The 19,419-nt window shown below is 41.0% G+C and overlaps 1 protein-coding gene across 4 annotated transcripts in view; it reads right to left on the bottom strand.

The window, feature by feature from the left end:
• The window catches only part of LOC133537129 (rho guanine nucleotide exchange factor TIAM1-like), a 165,045-nt gene that overhangs the window by 134,780 nt on the left and 10,846 nt on the right, over positions 1 to 19,419 (bottom strand). For 3 of the 4 annotated variants that reach the window (XM_061878012.1, XM_061878014.1, XM_061878009.1), the window contains exon 2: positions 7,241 to 7,341. The gene's annotated coding sequence lies outside the window, so the exon portion shown is untranslated. Of the gene's footprint in view, positions 1 to 6,850; positions 6,885 to 7,240; positions 7,342 to 19,419 lie in introns of those variants that run through there. The other variant, XM_061878010.1, reaches the window with a different exon arrangement.

Raw genomic sequence — 19,419 nt, 5'->3', positions numbered from 1 at the left:
AAGCAGATATATCCAAATTATGATATGTCGCAAAAAACAGATATCTCCAAAATCGTTTTCTTTGCGGTCGTTATTTCGCATAATATTCAAGATAAAGATAGAGAGAAAAACAGAACGTGAAATTTATCGAAAGCCACATTTCAACGTAACAACTGTTCACATTTCTTTACTTCATTATTTAACAGTTTCGATCCCCTGGTACGTATAAATCTAGCTGTCCCTGCGAACATTGTTTTTTGTTACTTGCTAACCGGACATGCTTTTTTGGAACTGTGACCTCACATATTTACCTTGTGCTTTTCAGCACAAAATGAAAAAACAAAAAAAACAGTGTTGCAATGAAGACAATGTTTTATTAATAAAACAACCACAAATGCCCAACCTGGTTTGCCTATCAAAAACACTCCTGTGCAGATAACAGCTCACTCATCATCGCTATCGACATTAGCTCCATGCTCGACAACATCGTTTAACGCAGCGGTGTAAAACTCACGGACACGCGTGCTAGCGCCAACATCAAATAATAACTTCAACACGTCAGTTTTTTTCGCTGGCTTAACAGTGTTCAGAGGAGAAGCTTCCAAATTATTCATGCGTGGATAACAACATTGAGTGAGTCCGTGCGCGCTGCCATTTTGTTTGTCACGTGAACTAAATGACGTTAAAAGCGGCATTTGTCCGCATTTGCAAACAAATTGATTTTGGTACACCACAATAGAAGTGGCGGACTATATATTACCGAGGCTGGGCTAAACTTTATCAAAATGGCGTTTATCGGTTTTTGCGTATGAACTCTTATATATATATATATATATATATATATATATATATATGTATATATGTGTGTGTGCCTTAATTGGATTATCCAGAGAATAGTGCTCGATACCGTGGTAGAGTGCAATATGTATGTGTGGGAAAAATCACAAGACTACTTCATCTCGACAGAACTATTTCATGAGGGGTTCCCTCAATCGTCGAGAGATTTTAATGGAAGCATTCCATACAATGGTTTATATAGGGCACAGGGTGGGTGGGTACAGGCAGGCGTAGGGGCGTGGTGATTGGCTCATGTGTTGCCTAGGAGGTGTTTCCGTCTGTGACGGCATGCTGATATGATTTCGCTGCGCTTGTTGAGAGATGACAGGTCTGGGTGATATATAACAAACAGTTTCTCTTTCAAGCATAGGTTGCATCTTTTATTACCACTGTTGTAAGGTGTGCTGTATGCAAGAATTTGCCATGTTATTGAATATTCGACATTATTGTCTTTGAGGTTCCAAATGTGCTTGCTGAGTTCTGTAGAATTCCGCAAGGTCTGGTTTCTAAAGGAGGCCTTGTGATTATTCCATCTGGTTTTAGACTCTCCTTCAGTTAATCCTTCGTACGTGTCGGTTGTGTTAATGTCTTTGCGTGTTACCTGTGCTTGGTAAACGACAGATGTTTGTAAACACCCCCCGTTGAGAGGGGAATCAGGTTTCCTGTGGCAGTTGCATTCCTTAATGGTTTCGGAGTCGTTCAGCCTGGGGGCAGGCAGTCCTTTAGCAATTGCTTTATTGTGATTTGAAATTATTTGTTGCATGTTATTCATACAGCTGTAGCTAAATTTAATGTTGTTCTCGTTGAATACTTTTCTTAGGGTGTTGCGTTTGGGGAAGTGTGTGTCGATCAGAGTGAGGAACTTGTAGCCAATAATTGTTGAGAAGTTTTTGCTGGATTGTACCAGATGATGTTGTTTCGTTTTCTGCTCTTTTTGGTTGGTTTCCTGGCGTGGGTTCGTAGGTGAGACAACCACCCACCCAGCACCACGAAAAGAATACCTAGTGGAATTAATAAAAGGCTATCAATGCTGTCATCTAACAAGCCTGAATTCGACCAAGCAACCCCCCCGTACCAGAAAGCACTTGATGAAAGCGGATACAACTTCACCTATATTTACGTGTGTGTATATATGTATACATATGTATCCCCATTGTGGGATGAATAAAAGTCTAAAAGTCTATCATTCAAATATATATATATATATATACTTAAAATATAAAATACAAACAGTTAATTAAAACAATAATAATAATGCTAATTTAGGAAGTAATTAATTAGAAAAATTACCAAAAGAGATAGTAAAAATAAAAATAAAAAATTGGTATCTCTTTTCAGCATTTAAAAGATATATATATATATATATATATATATATATATATATATATATATATATATATATATATATATATATATATATATATATATATATATATATATATATATATATAGTTGTTTGCCCATGTATTCTTTTCAAATACTTCTATTTTATTTATATATCAAAATGGTCCCAGCAAATCTTTGAAATTGAAACAATATATACTTAAATAAAGTATTGTTCATTAAAAATGTTTTGGGGTTAGTGCATGTGCTTCACAATACAAAGTTCCTGAGTTCAATCCCGGGCTCGGAATCTTTCTGTGTGGAGTTTGCATGTTCTCCCCATGACTGCGTGGGTCCCCTCTGGGAACTCCTGCTTCTTACCACCGCCAAAAACATGTACCTGGGGATAGGTTGATTGGCCCTCGTGTGTGAATGTTAGTGTGAATGTTGTCTGTCTATCTGTGTTGGCCCTGTGATGAGGTGGCGACTTGTCCAGGGTGTCCGAGTGCAGCTGAGATAGCTGCCCCCGCAACCCCAAAAGGGACAAGCGTTAGAAAATGGATGGATGGAAAACAACCATAATAAACACTGTTTAATGTGTTATTAATGAACAAATATTACAAATAAATATTTTTGTACAGGGCAGAACTTTTGACAAACAAGTGTATGAACTATTGATAAATTATAATTAAACTCAATCACTTATAATAATAAATAATAATATACTGAGTCACTTGTAATAATAAATAATAACATATTTGGTCACCAATAAAATAAAACTGAAATAATATCCGTTTTTAGATTTAAAAATAAAAATCAATATGGCCGTCCTTGTGGGAAAAAGCTTGGACACCCCTGCACTAAACTAAGCAAAGTCTTGATATTTTGATATTGGAGCAAAGCGATCTGTTATCGGCGGTGTTGATACTTCAGTATCACATATGAACCTCCATGGGGGCTTGTCAATGAACCCCCCATTCTCCTTGGCTTTCAGCACATTTGCAATTCATTAGAGGGGGCTGGGGGGGCATCAGCATCACAAACACACATACCACACTGCTGCTTTTGTCATAACAATACACACACACACACACACTTCTGCAGGTAGGAACATGAGGTGGAAGGTAAGAAGACCCTCCCCTTCCCCAACAAAACACTTGAAATTGTGATATGAAGCAGGGAAAAAAGTCTGAAAAACCGTGTGGGGAGGACATGATGTGTGTAGTGGGCGTGTACACGGGGGCCCCAAAAACATGGTGACCCTTGGTCACTACACACACACACACACACACACACACACGCACACGCACACGCACACGCACACGCACACGCACACGCACGCACACACACACGAGTACAAACCCCGTTTTCATATGAGTTGGGAAATTGTGTTGGATGTAAATATAAACAGAATACAATTATTTGCAAATCCTTTACAACCCATATTCAATTGAATGCACTACAAAGACAAGATATTAGATGTTCAAACTCATAGACAGTTTTTTTTTTTGCAAATAATAATTAACTTAGAATTTCAGGGCTGCAACACGTGCCAAAGTAGTTGGAAAAGGGCATGTTCACCACTGTGTTACATCACCTTTTCTTTTAAACTCAAACGTTTGGGAACCGAGGAAACTAATTGTTGAAGCTTTGAAAATGGAATTCTTTCCCATTATTGTTTTTATTTTACGCTTATGAAGCGTAAAATAAAAACAAGGATGGGAAAAAAAAGTCTATGATAACGCTGCTGTCTCCCATTTTCGATGGGAGACAGGTCTGGACTGCAGGCGGGCCAGGAAAGTCTCCGCACTCTTTTTTTACGAAACCACACTGTTGTAACATGTGCTGAATGTGCTTGGCATCGTCTTCCTGAAATAAGCAGGGGCGTCCATGAAAAAGACGGCGCTTAGATGGCAGCATGTGTTGTTCCAAAACCTGTATGTACCTTTCAGCATTAATGGTGCCTTCACAGATGTGTAATTTACCCATGCCCTGGGCACTAATGCACCCCCGTACCATCACAGATGCTGGCTTTTGAACTTTGCGTCGATAACAGTCTGGATGGTTCGCTTCCCCTTTGGTCTGGATGACACGATGTCCAATATTTCAAAAAACAATTTGAAATGTGGACTCGTCAGACCACATAACACTTTTCCACTTTGCATCAGTCCATCTTAGATGATATCGGGCCCAGAGAAGCCGGCGGCATTTTTGAATGTTGTTGATAAATGGCTTTCGCTTTGCATAAATAAATGATAAATGGGTTGTACTTGTATAGCGCTTTTCTACCTTCAAGGTACTCAAAGCGCTTTGACACTACTTCCACATTTACCCATTCACACACACATTCACACACTGATGGAGGGAGCTGCCATGCAAGGCGCCAACCAGCACCCATCAGGAGCAAGGGTGAAGTGTCTTGCTCAGGACACAACGGACGTGACGAGGTTGGTTCTAGGTGGGATTTGAACCAGTGACCCTCGGGTTGCGCACGGCCACTCTCCCACTGCGCCACGCCGTCCCTAGTAGAGCTTTAACTTGCACTTACAGATGTAGCGACGAACTGTATTTAGTGACAGTGGTTTTCTGAAGTGTTCCTGAGCCCATGTGGTGATATCCTATTAGAGATTGATGACGGTTTTTGATACAGGGATCGAAGGTCACGGTCATTCAATGTTGGTTTCCTGCCATGCCGCTTACGTGGAGTGATTTCTTCAGATTCTTTGAACCTTTTGATGATATTATGGACCGTAGGTTTTGAAATCCCTAAATTTATTGCAATTGCACTTTGAGAAACGTTGTTCTTGAACTGTTTGACTATTTGCTCACGCAGTTGTGGACAAAGGGGTGTTCCTCGCCCCAACCTTTCTTGTGAAAGACTGAGCATTTTTTGGGAAGCTGTTTTTATAATCAATCTTGGCACCCACCTGTTCCCAATTAGCCTGCACACCTGTGGGATGTTCCAAATAAGTGTTTGATGAGCATTCCTCAACTTTATCAGTATTTATTGCCACCTTTCCCAACTTCTTAGTCACGTTTTGCTGGCATCAAATTCTAAAGTTAATTATTATTTGTAGAAAAAAAAAATGTTTATCAGTTTGAACATCAAATATGTTGTCTTTGTTATTTTTGCAAATATTCATGAACTTAGAATTTAATGGCAGCAACACATTGCAAATAAGTTGTCAGAGAGGCATTTTTACCACTGTGTTACATTACCTTTCCTTTTAACAACAGTCAGTAAATGTTTGGGAACTGAGGAGACACATTTTTGAAGCTTTTCAGGTGGAATTATTTCCCATTGTTGCTTGATGTACAGCTTATGTCTCCCTTTTGCTATTTTAGGCTTCATTTTGCACCACATATTTTCAATGGAAGACAGGTCTGGACTACAGGCAGGCCAGTCTAGTATCCACACTCTTTTACTATGAAGCCACACTGTTGTAACACGTGGCTTGGCATTGTCATGCTGAAATAAACAGGGGCGTCCATGATAACGCTGCTTGGATGGCAACACCGCTGTTGTATTTTACACTTCTATAATGCGCCACACATTTTCGATTGGAGACAGGTGTGAACTGCAGGCGGGCAACGAAAGTACCCGCACTCTTTTTTCACGAAGTCACGCTGTTGTAACACGTGCTGAATGTGGCTTGGCATTGTCTTGTTTAAATAAGCAGGGGAATCCATGAAAAGACAGCGCTTAGATGGCAGCATATGTTGCTCCAAAAACTGTATGTACCATTCAGCATTATTAGTGCCTTCACAGATGTGTAAGTTACCCATGCCTTGGGCACTAATACACCCCCATACCATCACAGATGCTGGCTTTTACACTTTGCGCCTAGAACAGTCCGGATGTTTTTTTTCTTCTTTGTTCATCCACAGTTTCCAAAAATAATTTGAAATGTGGACTTGTCAGACCACAGTACACTTTTCCACTTTGCATCAGTCCATCTTAGATGAGCTCGGGCCCAGTGAAGCGTTTCTGGGTGTTGTTGATAAATGGCTTTGGCTTTGCATAGTAGGGTTTCAACTTGCACTTATAGATGTAGCACCCAAATGTAGTTAAAGACAGTGGTTTTCTGAAGTGTTCCTGAGCTCATGTGGTAATATCCTTTACACACTGATGTCACTTTTTGATGCAGTATCGCCTGAGGGATCCAAGGTCCGTAATATCATTGCTTAGGTGCAGTGATTTCTCCAGATTCTCTGAACCTTTTGAGGATATTACGGAGCGTAGATGGTGTAATCCCTAAATTCCTTGTTGAGAAATGTTGTTCTTACACAAATTGCTCAGGCATTTGTTGACAAAGTGGTGACCATCGCCCATCCTTGTTTGTGAATGACTGAGCATTTCATGGAAGCTGCTTTTATACACAATCATGGCACCCACCTGTTCCCAATTAACCTGTTCACCGGTGGAATTTTCCAAATAAGTCTTTGATGAGTACTTCTCAACTTTCTCACTCTTTTTTGCCCCTTGCACCAGCTTTTTTGAAACATGTTGCAGGCATCAAATTCCAAATGAGCCAGTACTTGCAAAAAACAAAGTTACTCAGTGTGAACATTCAATAACATGTCTTTGCAGTCTATTCAATTGAATATAAGTTGAAAAGGATTTGCAAATCATTGTATTCTGTTTTTTAATTATTTACCATTTACACAACGTGACAACTTCAATGCTTTTGTATGAAGTAAATGAACTTACTTTGTGAGAGTCCGTGTAAAGTAAAGATTGAGCATAAGAGAAGCTCCTCCCTGCAGGGCCGGTGTGAAGAAGAAGTGGAGGAGGATGTTTCCTCCACTTTTGTAAATGACGCCCACACCCCTCCGACCCTATGATGCCACCCCCACCCACCCCTCCAATTTTCCCTCCCTGCTCTGCTCCCTAATTGCCAGGGGTAGAAAACACCAAAATAAGAACCATGACAGAAGGAGTCCCCCGCACTAAGCTCGTCCCTCCCGGACTCCCAGGAAGCTCCAGGGTCCCCTCAAGGGCAATCAGAGAGTAGCGTGCGTGTGTGTGAGTGAGTGAGTGAGTGAGTGAGTGTGTGTGTGTGTGTGTGTGTGTGTTTGTACGTGTGGACGTGTGACTGACCGGGGGATGGCTGGCTGTTGTCATGGCAGCAGTGGTCGTCACGTCACAATCGCGTCGGCGCCGGAGGAGAAAGACCACGTCCGCAGTGCGAGGACACTAAGCTGGAGGGGGACGAAAACACAAGACAAAAAACGTGTGGATGCCGGGGATAAACTGAAACACTCACAGGATGGGGAAAACTGTTTGAATAGTATGACTGTTGACCTCAAACTGAGTTTCAGGCGGAAACATGCAAAATTTGATTAAAAGCAAGCAAAAAACATTGATATGCTAACATAAGACACATTTGCATACTTCAAAGATGGTGCCAAATCTCAAAATTCATGATTTTTAGGTCTAAACATAAAAAATAGCTAAAAAGCTACCCAAAAACGTTAGCATGCTAACATAAGCGACATTTGCATACTTCAAAGTTGGCGCCAGGTATCAAAATTTGTGATTTTTAGGTTAAAACATAAAAAAAATGCTAAAAAGGTAGCAAAAAACATTAGCATGCTAACGTAGGAGACATTTGCATACTTCCAAGACGGCGCCAAGTATTAATATTTATGATTTTTAGGTCTAAACTTTAAAAAAAAAATGCTAAAAAGCTAGCAAAAAATGTTTGCATGCTAGCGTTCTCGCAGGGATGCTATCAGTTAAAATGTTTTAACTGTTAGCATACATGCTCAACAGTTAACACGTTTCGATTTTTAGGTTGAAACATAAAACATAGCTAAAAAGCAAGCAAAGCATTTTTTTAGCATGCTAACGTTCTCACAGATTTGCAAGTAAGCTAACAGTTAACGTGCGTTAACTGTTAGCATACTTGCTCGACAGCACTGCGTAACACAAAACATTATTTTTAGGTGGATACATACCAAATTAGCTAAAAAGCTAGTTATAAACATTGGTATAGTAACTTAAGAGACATTCGCCAAATATCAAATTTCATGTTTTTTTATGTCTAAACATTAAAAAAAATGCTAAAGCTTGCAAAAAATGTTATCATGCTAACGTTCTTACACATATACTGTCAGTTAACGTAAGTTAACTGTTACCATTTATGCTCGACAGCTATGAGTATCGAAAAACATGGTTTTTAGATGTAAACATACAAATTAGCTAAAAAGCTAGCAAGAAACAGTGTGCTAAGGTAGCATGCTAACATCAGAGACAATGGCATACTTCAAACGTGGTGCCAACTATCAAAATTCTTGGTCTTTAGTTCCAAACACAAAATATTTGCTAAAAAGCTATGACAAAATGTTAGCATGCTAAATCTGTCATGCTTAGATAAGAGACATTTGCACACTTCAAAGATGGCGCCAAGTATCAAAATTCATGATTTTTGTGTCCAAACATAAAAAATAGCTAAAAAGCTAGCAAAAAATGTTAGCATGCTAATGTTCTTGCAGATAAGCTAACATTTAACGTGTGTTAACTGTTAGCATACAGAAATATTATTCAAACAAAAAAATATAGTTTTCCCCATCTTTTTCCACATTCATACATGGAGCCACTAAGGCGGTGCTAAAGGTCTAACGTGTCCATTGTCTAATGTGTCCATGGTCTTCACCAAACAGGAAGTAGCCCACTGGCTAAGAGGAAAAACAACTTGACCAGGGAGATTAAAAAAAAAAAAAAAGAATCACACATATAAGTCTTTTGTTGACCTGATGTTTGCTAGCTACCAGGCTAAAGACCGTAGTGGGGAGGAATTAAGGTGATTTAAAAAAAAAAGTCCCTTAAATCCGATGCCACTAATCCTGGAATCCAAAATGTCAACTTAGCTTTTCTTAACCGTAGTCCTCCAAAAACCAATAAGTAGCCATCTAACTAACAAAAATATCAGCAAACATTTAAAGGCAAAAGTACTACTTTTTTTTGGAACAAAAATACATCTCAATTCCTTCATTGCCCTATTTGTGTTTATTGCTGATGTTTTTGTTGCTCGCTAGCGAGCTACTTCCTGTTCTAAAAGGCAGAACAGCGCATTCTGCTGGCCGTTGCCAAGTACTGCACTCCCTTTTTCTTCTACAGTCAACCCGGAAAGTATTAACTTTTTCAACATTCTGTCGTGTTACAGCCTTCATTTGAAATAAAATAAATCATTTTTTGTCTTCAAACTTCTACGCACAATACCCCAGAATTGTATTGTGAAAAGATTATTTTTTAAAAAAATTAAAAAATCACATCCACATAAGTATTGACAACCTTTGGGCAATACTTTGTTGATGCACCGTTGGGAGGGTTGGAGGGGTGTCCAAAATACAACCCGTGGGCCTAGTGCGGCCGGCCGTCATCATGTATTGGGCCCGTGAGGCGTCAAGGGTTTAATCAGGAGTCTTACACACAGGTCCATTCTATCCATCCATTCTAATAATCTAATTAAATAAAATAATTAATGCTGCTAAAATAACAATTAAGTTATAAATGCTTCAGCATTAAGCACTTAATTTTAGCATTTAGGTTTAGCAATTGGCTTTAACATGTAACTCCAACATTTAGCTCTAACATTTAGCGTTAACATTTAGATTTAGCTTCAACATTTAGCTGTATCTTTCTCATTTAGCTTTAGCATTTACCCATATCATGTACCTTAAGCATTTAGCTTTGGTATTTAGCTTTAGCATTAACATTTAGCTTTGGCATTTAGCTTTAGCATTTAGCTTTAATGTTACTATTTAGCTTTAGCATTTACCTTTACCTTTATCATTTAGCTAACATACATGTGATCGTGAAAGCTAACAAACATAACATCAAGCTAACGTACATGTGATCGTGAAAGCTAACAAACATAACATCAAGCAACGTACATGTGATCGTGAAAGCTAACAAACATAACATCAAGCTAACGTACAAGTGATCGTGAAAGCTAACAAACATAACATCGAGCTAACGCACATGTGATCGTGAAAGCTAACAAACATAACATCAAGCTAACGTACATGTGATCGTGAAAGCTACCAAACATAACATCAAGCTAACGCACACATGACCGTAAAAGCTAACAAACATAAAATCAAGGTAACGTACACATATTATCGTGAAAGTTAACAAACATAACATCAAGCTAACGTAAATGTGATCATGAACGCTAACAATCATAAAAAAACAAGCTAACATACATGTGATCATGAAAGCTAACAAACAAAACAAGTTTCAGATAATTCAAAGAATTTCTCTTGGTTTACAGACTGAACATGCATGTTTTTATCAACTGAAGAAAATTTAGAACCTTCCAAGTGTGTTGCAGTAAAGGTGAAGGACGATTCAAGTCATGGACAGACCTTAATGTAGGTTTTTGGTAAACACTGCAGACAATGGGGCTGATTTGAATGCAAAGACCTGTTTGAGTGGCAGCTTAAAGGGGCTGAGACTGATGAATGGACGAGTGAACATGAAAGCGGTGTTGCAGCCAGGAAGAGAAGGAAAGAGGGATCATTAGGATAGGGGATCTTTGCCTCTCAAGAGTCCACATCAAACTCACGGAAGAGGTTTAGAATTCAGAGGAAGACGCAAAAAACTCCTAAGGTGACTCACCAACTCTGCTTAGCACTCCTACTACTAGTACTATCAATCAATCAATCAATGTTTACTTATATAGCCCTAAATCACTAGTGTCTCAAAGGGCTGCACAAACCACTACGACATCCTCGGTAGGCCCACATAAGGGCAAGGAAAACTCACACCCAGTGGGACATCGGTGACAATAATGACCCAGTGAGACGTCGGTGACAATGATGACTATGAGAACCTTGGAGAGGAGGAAAGCAATGGATGTCGAGCGGGTCTAACATGATACTGTGAAAGTTCAATCTATAATGGATCCAACACAGTCGCGAGAGTCCAGTCCAAAGCGGATCCAACACAGCAGCGAGAGTCCCGTTCCCAGCGGAGCCAGCAGGAAACCATCCCAAGCGGAGGCGGATCAGCAGCGCAGAGATGTCCCCAGCCGATACACAGGCAAGCAGTACATGGCCACCGGATCGGACCGGACCCCTTCCACAAGGGAGAGTGGGACATAGAAGAAAAAGAAAAGAAACGGCAGATCAACTGGTCTAAAAAGGGAGTCTATTTAAAGGCTAGAGTATACAAATGAGTTTTAAGGTGAGACTTAAATGCTTCTACTGAGGTGGCATCTCGAACTGTTACCGGGAGGGCATTCCAGAGTACTGGAGCCCGAAATGAAAAAGCTCTATAGCCCGCAGACTTTTTTTGGGCTTTGGGAATCACTAATAAGCCGGAGTCCTTTGAACGCAGATTTCTTGCCGGGACATATGGTACAATACAATCGGCAAGATAGGATGGAGCTAGACCGTGAAGTATTTTATACGTAAGTAGTAAAACCTTAAAGTCACATCTTAAGTGCACAGGAAGCCAGTGCAGGTGAGCCAGTACAGGCGTAATGTGATCAAACTTTCTTGTTCTTGTCAAAAGTCTAGCAGCCGCATTTTGTACCAACTGTAATCTTTTAATGCTAGACATGGGGAGACCCGAAAATAATACGTTACAGTAGTCGAGGCGAGACGCAACAAACACATGGATAATGATCTCAGCGTCTTTAGTGGACAGAATGGAGCAAATTTTAGCGATATTATGGAGATGAAAGAAGGCCGTTTTAGTAACGCTTTTAATGTGTGACTCAAAGGAGAGAGTTGGGTCGAAGATAATACCCAGATTCTTTACCGTGTCGCCTTGTTTAATTGTTTGGTTGTCAAATGTTAGAGTGAATAAGCGGTAGAAAATGGATGGATGTTAGAGTTGTATTATTAAATAGAGTTCGGTGTCTAGCAGGACCGATAATCCGCATTTCCATTTTTTTGGCGTTGAGTTGCAAAAAGGTAGCGGACATCCATTGTTTAATTTCATTATGACACGTCTCCAGCTGACTACAATCCGGCGTGTTGGTCAGCTTTAGGGGCATGTAGAGTTGGGTGTCATCAGCATAGCAGTGAAAGCTAATACCGTATTTGCGTATGATGTCACCTAGCGGCAGCATGTAGATGCTGAAGAGTGCAGGGCCAAGGACCGAACCCTGGGGAACTCCGCACGTTACCTTAACGTAGTCCGAGGTCACATTGTTATGGGAGACACACTGCATCATATCAGTAAGATAAGAGTTTAACCAAGACAGGAATAAGTCTGACATACCAATTCGTGTTTTGATACGTTCTAATAAAATATTATGATCGACAGTATCGAAAGCAGCGCTAAGATCGAGGAGCAGCAACATAGATGACGCATCAGAATCCATCGTTAGCAATAGATCATTAGTCATTTTTGCGAGGGCTGTCTCCGTGGAGTGATTTGCCCTGAAACCGGATTGAAAGGTTTCACATAGATTGTTAGACGCTAAGTGTTCATTTAACTGCTCCGCAACAATTTTTTCGAGGATTTTTTAAATAAAGGGAAGGTGAGACACCGGTCGGTAGTTTACCATGAGGTCAGGATCGAGGTTAGGTCTTTTAACCGCTTTTTTGAATGCTAGGGGAACAGTGCCCGAGGAAAGTGATAAGTTTATAATATTTAGCACTGATGGACCTAATAATACAAAGAGCTCCTTGATCAGTTTCCCAGGAAGAGGGTCAAGTAAACATGTTGTTTGTTTTATTCCATTTACACGTAACAATTCCTCTAATGTTATTTCCTCAAAACGAGAGAAACTATTTTGGAGGGCAGTATCCGCCGTATATACCATCGTATCAGTGTTAATAGAACCCCGTTGTAGCTGGGACGCATTGTCTTTAATCTCCTTTCTAATGACTTCAATTTTCTTACTAAAGAATTGCATAAAGTCATCAGCTGAGTGGGTGGAGCTACTGGAAGGGGTCCCTTCTACTGTACTAGAACTACTAGTCTTAAAATTAATACAAACCCCGTTTCCATATGAGTTGGGAAATTGTGTCAGATGTAAATATATAAACGGAATACGTTTTTTTTTTTTTTCTGCAAAAAATCATTAACTTTAGAATTTGATGCCAGCAACACATGACAAAAAAGTTGGGAAAGGTGGCAATAAATACTGATAAAGTTGAGGAATGCTCATCAAACACTTACTTGGAACATCCCACAGGTGTGCAGGCTGATTGGGAACCGGTGAGTGCCATGATTGGGTATAAAAACAGCTTCCCAAAAAAAATGCTCAGTCTTTCACAAGAAAGGATGGGGCGAGGTACACCCCTTTGTCCACAACTGCGTGAGCAAATAGTCAAACAGTTTAATAACAATGTTTCTCAAATTGCAATTGCAAGAAATTTAGGGAATTCCACGGTCCATAATATCAATAAAAGGACGGCGTGGCGAAGTTGGGAGAGTGGCCGTGCCAGCAATCTGATGGTTACTGGTTCAATCCCCACCTTCTACCATACTAGTCACGTCTGTTGTGTCCTTGGGCAAGACACTTCACCCTTGCTCCTGATGGGAACTGGTTAGCGCCTTGCATGGCAGCTCCCACCATCAGTGTGTTAATGGGTGAATGCGGAAATACTGTCAAAGCGCTTTGGGCTCCTTTAAAAAAAGGGGTAGAAAAGCGTTATACAAGTACAACCATTTACCATTCTTACCATTTACAGAATCTGGAGAAATCACTCCACGTAAGCGGCATGGCCCTAAACCAACAATGAATGACCGTGACCTTCGATCCCTCAGACGGCACTGTATCAAAAACTGACATCAATCTTTAAAGGATATCACCACATGAACTCAGGAACACTTAAAAAAAAACACTGTCACTAAATACAGTTTGTCGTTACATCTGTAAGTGCAAATTAAAGCTCTACTACGCAAAGCGAAAGCCATTTATCAACAACATCCAGAAACGCCGCCAGCTTCTCTGGGCCCGAGATCATCTAAGATGGACTGATGCAAAGTGGTAAAGTGTTCTGTGGTCTGACGAGTCCACATTTCAAATTGTTTTTTGGAAATATTCGACATCGTGTCATCCGGACCAAAGGGGAAGCGAAGCATCCAGACTGTTATCGACGCAAAGTTCAAAATCAAGCATCTGTGATGGTATGGGGGTGCATTAACTTACACATCTGTGAAGGCACCATTAATGCTGAAAGGTACATACAGGTTTTGGAACAACATATGCTGCCATCTAAGCGCCGTCTTTTTCATGGACGCCCCTGCTTATTTCCGCAAGACAGTGCCAGGCTACATTTAACACGTGTTACAACAGCGTGGCCCTTAGTAAAAAAGAGTGTGGGTACTTTCCTGGCCCGCCTGCAGTCCAGACCTGTCTCCCATCAAAAATGTGTGGCGCATTATGAAGCGTAAAATACGACAGCGGACTGTTGAACAACTGAAGCTCTACATAAAACAAGAATGGGAAAGAATTCCACTTTCAAAGCTTCAACAATTAGTTTCCTTAGTTCCCAAATGTTTATTGAGTGTTGTTAAAAGAAAAGGTGATGTAACACAGTGGTGAACATGCCCTTTCCCAACTACTTTGGCACATGCTGCAGCCATGAAATTCTAAGTTAATTATTATTTGCAAAGAAAAATAAAGTTTATGAGTTTAAACATCAAATATATTGTTTTTGTATTGCATTCAATTGAATATGGGTTGAAAAGGATTTGCAAATCATTGTATTCCGTTAATATTTACATCTAACACAATTTCCCAACTCATATAGAAACGGGGCTTGTAAATAACTTTACAAGGAATGCATTATTTTTAAATAGAATGACAATAAAAAAGCTACTAGAGGACGTTATGTGTAACGTGGGACAATTACTTGTAATAATAGTCTGAGTGGATGTATCCGCAACATTTACTTATATGACCCAATACAAACAACCTTCCCTAGTCATGGTGCAAAAGTAAAAAGAAATGCAACCGACACAGAAAATCAAAACACAACACGACCTGCTCACTGACGTTATGAAAAATGTCTAAGCTCCATAAAAAAAATCTAACTTACAACCATCCATCCATTTTCTCCCGCTTATTCCCTTTGGGGTCGGGGGGGGCGCTGGTGCCTATCTCAGCTACAATCCAGCGGAAGGCGGGGTACACCCTTGGCAAGTTGCCACCTCATCGCAGGGCCAACACAGATAGACAGACAACATTCACACTCACATTCACACACTAGGGCCAATTTAGTGTTGCCAATCAACCTATCGCCAGGTGCATGTCTTTGGAAGTGGGAGGAAGCCGGAGTACCCGGAGGGAACCCACGCAATCACGGGGAGGACATGCAAACTCCACACAGAAAGATCCCGAGCCCGGGATTGAACCCAGGACTACTCAGGACTTTTGTATTTTGAGGCGGACGCACTAACCCCTCTGCCACAGTGAAGCCCCACCTGTTTAAATCAATTGCAAGTCCATCCATCCATCCATTTTCTACCGCTTATTCCCTTTCGGGGTTACGGGGGGCGCTGGCGCCTATCTCAGCTACAATCGGGCGGAAGGCGGGGTACACCCTGGACAAGTCGCCACCTCATCGCAGGGCCAACACAGATAGACAGACAACATTCGCACTCACATTCACACATTAGGGCCAATTTAGTGTTGCCAATCAACCTATCCCCAGGTGCATGTCTTTGGAAGTGGGAGGAAGCCGGAGTACCCGGAGGGAACCCACGCATTCACGGGGAGAACATGCAAACTCCACACAGAAAGATCCCGAGCCTGGATTTGAACCCAGGACTGCAGGACCTTCGTATTGGGAGGCAGACGCACTAACCCCTCTGCCACCGTGAAGCCCAATTGCAAGTCATGATGGGAAAAGTAGCAAACTATCACCACACTTAAAGTTAAAGTTAAAGTACCAATGATTGTCACACACACACTAGGTGTGGTGAAATTTGTCCTCTGCATTTGACCCATCCCCTTTATCACCTGCTGGGAAGTGAGGGGCGCAGTGGACAGCAGCGGTGCCGCGCCCGGGAATAATCTATGATGTTTTAAACCCCAATTCCAACCCTTGATGCTGAGTGGCAAGCAGGGAGGCAATGGGTCCCATTTTTTTTATAGTCTTTGGTATGACTCGGTTTGAATTCCCAACCTACTGATCTCAGGGCGGACACTCTAACCACTAGGCCACTGAGTAGTAACTTATCCATGTTTGGTGCATTTTAGCTGCGTGATATTTCTGATTGATTACAAAACTTTAGGAGGTCAATACTGATAGATAGATAGATAGATAGATAGATAGATAGATAGATAGATAGATAGATAGATAGATAGATAGATATGTGTTTAACACATATAAAAACAGGACTGCGATGATGTGGCGACTTGTCCAGTGTGTACACCGCCTTCCGCCAGATTGTAGCTGAGATAGGCGCCAGCCCTCCCCGTGACCCCAAAAGGGAATAAGCGGTAGAAAATGGATGGGATGGATGGACATATAAAAACATGTCAACCAGGAAGTAGTTGTTTATGTACTACATTACCCTGCATAGGCACGTGTTAAACACTAATACATTCATGTCAACTACAAAGTAGTTGTTTATATACTACATTACCCTGCATAGATACGTGATTAACACATATAAAAACATGTCAATCAGGAAGTAGTTATGAAATAGATACGAGTTAAACACACATACATACATGTCAACCAGGAAGTAGTTGTTTATATACTATATTACCCTGCATAGATACGTGTTAAACACATATAAATACATGTCAACCAGGAAGTAGTTTTTATGTACTACATTACCCTGCATAGATACATGTTTTTAAAGACATATACATTAATTGTCAACAAAGAAGTAATTCATTATGTACTACAGTACTCTGCATAGATGTGTTAAACATAAAAAATACATGTCAACCAGGAAGTAGTTGTTTATATACTACATAACCCTGCATAGATACATGTTAAACACATATACATAAATTGTCAACAAAGAGGTAGTTCTTTATATACTACAGTACCCTGCATAGATACGTGTTAAACACATATAAATACATGTCAACCAGGAAGTAGTTTTTATGTACTACATTACCCTGCATAGATACATGTTTTTAAACACATATTCATAAATTGTCAACAAAGAGGTAGTTGATTATATACTACAGTACCCTGCATAGATATGTGTTAAACACATACAAATACATGTCAACCAGGAAGTAGATGTTTATATACTACATTAACCTGCATAGATACGTGTTAAACACATATTAGTACATGTCAACTCGGAAGTAGTTGTTTATAAACTACATTACCCTGAATGGAAACGTATTAAACACATATACATACATGTCAACCAGGAAGTAGTTGTTTACATACTACATTACACTGCATACATACGTGGTAAACACGTATGAATACATGTCAACCAGGAATGATTTGTTTATATACTATATTACACTGCATAAATACGTTTTAAATATATATACATACATGTCAACAAGGAAGTAGTTGTTTATATACTACATTAACCAGCATAGATACGTATTAAACACATATACATACATGCTAACCAGGAAATAGTTGTTTAAATAAAACAACCCTGCATATATATGTGTTAAAAAAAATATAAATAGATTTCAACCAGGAAGTAGTTGTTTATATTCTATATTACCCTGCATAGATACGTGTTAAACACATACAGTATACATACATGCCCATCAGGAAGTAGTTGTTTATATATTACATTTCCCTGCATAGATACATAAAAATACATTTCAGCTAGGAAGTAGTTGTAAGTTTGCAAATTCATCAAAGATGCTATTATAATCCATTTCTAACGGATAAAGCTTTGGCTTGGACAAGAGGTCATCAGGTGGTCCCCAACGTTCACCGAGTGTTTCGACCCTTAACCACAACACTCTCCGGTTGGTGGGTCAGCAGTGATTGGCCAGATCACTGCTCCTCTCATCCAGGCTTCCAGCTATTGTCCTCTCTTTTATGCCAGAGCCAACAGGAGGCTCTCTCCGCCGCTTCTCCCAGCCTACGAACGGCTGTTTTTCTCAAGTGACCTCTCAATCCAACCTTTGTCATCATATTCCACACAGATTGCGCAGGGAATCATCGACAACCAACTTCCACTGTCATCAGCCATGCTGTCCACCCCTTGTCCCGGCAGTCCTGGACAAGTTGTTGGTACTTTGTTTTCTTCCTCTCTGCCGCTTCCTCACATCCCTCCTCCCACGGGACAGTAAGTTGCACCAGGATGATTTTCTTTCCCTCTGGGGACCACAAAACTATGTCTGGTCTCAGAGTGGTGGACAGTACTGCCTCTGGGAAGAGGAGCTTCCGCCCCAGGTCGACCTCCATCTCCCATCCCTGGGCCAACTGCAGGAGGTTTTGGTTGGCTTGGCCTTGGACAACTGGTCTATGACGCTCTTTCACGAAGGTGATGGTGCTCAGCAATGGCTTCGTTTTGGCTGGGTGTTTCTTTCTCCTCTCTTGCTCTGCGAGCATTGCCAACACCTTGTCATGGCGCCACCTGTATCTTCCCTGGGTCCATGCTGTTTTGCACCCAGACAGAATGTGCGCCATAGTTCCTTTACCGCCACACAACCTGCACAGCGGGTCCTCCCTCATTCCCCACCTATGCAAGTTGACTGGGGTCGGCAGGGTGTCATATACTGCTCGAAGCAGAAATGAGATACGAAACGGCTCCAGCCTCCACAGCTCACTCCACGTCACGTTCCTCTTGGGAAGCTTCCACCTTGTCCAGGCACCTTGTGTTGCGAGCTCGATGGCTTTAGCTCTTCTTCCCTCTTCCTCAAGGTTTCGGACTTCATCCTGAATCAAGGTCCTCCTTTCCCTGGGAGTGGACTTGGACCACTGCTGGAAATGTGATGTTCCTAGACCCTGTTTTCCAGTGCAGAGGCTTCCGATGGTATCTTTGGTCCTGAGAGATGATTCTGCCTGGGCAATAGCAGTGCTAGCGGCCCACTTCCTGCCAGATCTTGTTCTTATTCCAGCTTCCCTGATCAGCCGATCTTGGGAGTCCCTATACGTCAGGGAAAGTCTGCATTTTGCGACTTTAAACTCCTCCAGAACTGAAGACAGGGGGAGCTGGAGCTGGCCCGACCTTATGTAGAGCCCCGTAGATGTAAAGCTCGGGGGTATCCCCAACCATTTCCGAAGGTGCTTGTTGAACTTCCTCTCCAACCCTTCAACTGTTGTTATCGCCACTTCGTACACGGTGAGAAGCCACATAAGTCTTTGGAGTAAGCCATGCTGGTAGATCCAGCACTTGTATTTCCCAGGCAGACCAGACTT

The sequence above is a fragment of the Nerophis ophidion genome, linkage group LG18 (assembly GCF_033978795.1).
Source record: "Nerophis ophidion isolate RoL-2023_Sa linkage group LG18, RoL_Noph_v1.0, whole genome shotgun sequence".
NCBI lineage: Eukaryota > Metazoa > Chordata > Actinopteri > Syngnathiformes > Syngnathidae > Nerophis > Nerophis ophidion.
Note: the sequence above shows the minus strand (reverse complement) of the source record. Positions and strands in the feature narration are given on the sequence as shown.